Raw genomic sequence first — 1,815 nt, forward strand, 5'->3', positions numbered from 1 at the left:
TTTAACAAATAACATATTATTTTTTTATTTCTAAGGCTAACTATAAACAATTTTATATTTAAGCATCTTGAACAATTATAAAAAAACTGTATCATGAAAAAAGCATATATATAATAATATGCACTATGTTTTAATTATAATTCTTACTTTTTTGCACCAGATAAATATGTTGCAATATTCAGTGGCAATTATAACATACATTTATCTATATACTTCTCTACAAAACAGTAAAAAATGATATACAATATGTTTTCTAATCAATTAGTTAAACTGTAATAATTAGTGCAATTAAAATTTTTAATTTAATCATTAGTATGCTCTCATCAGATGAAAGAGCTGCCAAACATAAGCATACTATTAACTAGTTTTAGCATTGTATTATTATAAAATTATTTTTTTGCTAAGTTCCATAGATGGTAGTTTTTGGTGTGATTGAAGGAGTATTATTATTGACAGTAAAATTTTTCTATTTCTTATGCACGTGGAAACAGTGCCAATATGAATTACAAATAATATAATAATTAATCATTATTTTTATGGTGAATTATATATAGGCTTCTATGTATATCTATACATGTTTTATATTGGATTTATGACTGCAATAGTTGATTGGATTTTATTTATAGCAAAGAATATATTGATTTTTTAAACATGTTACATATTCTGCACATATGCACTTGAACAAGGAATGTTGATATACTACCTTTTCCATTGAAAAACTAATAATGCAATGATAAAGATTTAATTTATAATTCATTTTATTATGCAATGGCTGTGCAATAAGAAGGTAAATAATTAGCACAATTTTACTTATATGTATTAATTATAACTCAAAATGATATTATATGGATATATTGTAAGCTATACAAACAAATATTTTTTATCCTTTAATTAATGGTATTTATGTACACTGGAAGCACTAACTTTATATGTTTGTTAGTCAATAGAGATTATATGTATTAGAACAATGTAGTGTGTGGCATAGGTAAATACTAGTATTCATAGACTACCACAATTTTGTCAAGTTATAACACATTATACAATTAAATACAAAATTGTCAACTTTGGAGATTGGTAAAATGTATAAAACATAAAATGGAACTTAGCAAATTTTTAATTGTAATTAAGAGAAAGTATGTCTATTTTGTAATTACTCACTTATGTATGTAAATGTATGATTTGTTACATGTCTATTTACACAGTTTTTCTACATTAGTTATGTTTCAAGTATAATATCATGTAATGTATTTACATTAAACTTTGTCTTTCAAACTTTTACAACTTGTCCATGAAATAAAGACAGATAATAATGTTGCACAAATAAGATTTCACCTGACTTAATGTTAAAACTATGCTATGAAATCATGACTTTCAAATTGTTTAATGTCACAACTATCAATGTCAATTTGTAGGATTCATGTTAAAATGCTTATCTTTGTATCTTTATGTTATAAACAATATTAAATAGTAAACGTGTATATAATTTATAAAATATCATACACCATTTATCTTCTTTACCACAGACATGTACAAAATGTTGCAATTAAGGTACCATTTTGTTTTAACAGTATATATGTATGTTTAACACATATTAAAGTATTAAATAAGTTTCAGAATATGTGCAAGAGTTGCCAAAAGGAGTACTACAATACAAATTGTTGTGATAAACTGTTCAACAGTTTTAAAATACATAAGTGACACATTATAGTATAATTGGAAAATGATTAAATTTATATGAAAATTAAAAATAAATAACTTCTTAAATTATAATCTTGTTGAATAGTCTATCAAGCGCGATATTACGTGTATAATTAT

Source organism: Habropoda laboriosa, unplaced genomic scaffold (genome assembly GCF_001263275.1).
Source record: "Habropoda laboriosa isolate 0110345459 unplaced genomic scaffold, ASM126327v1 scaffold197, whole genome shotgun sequence".
NCBI lineage: Eukaryota > Metazoa > Arthropoda > Insecta > Hymenoptera > Apidae > Habropoda > Habropoda laboriosa.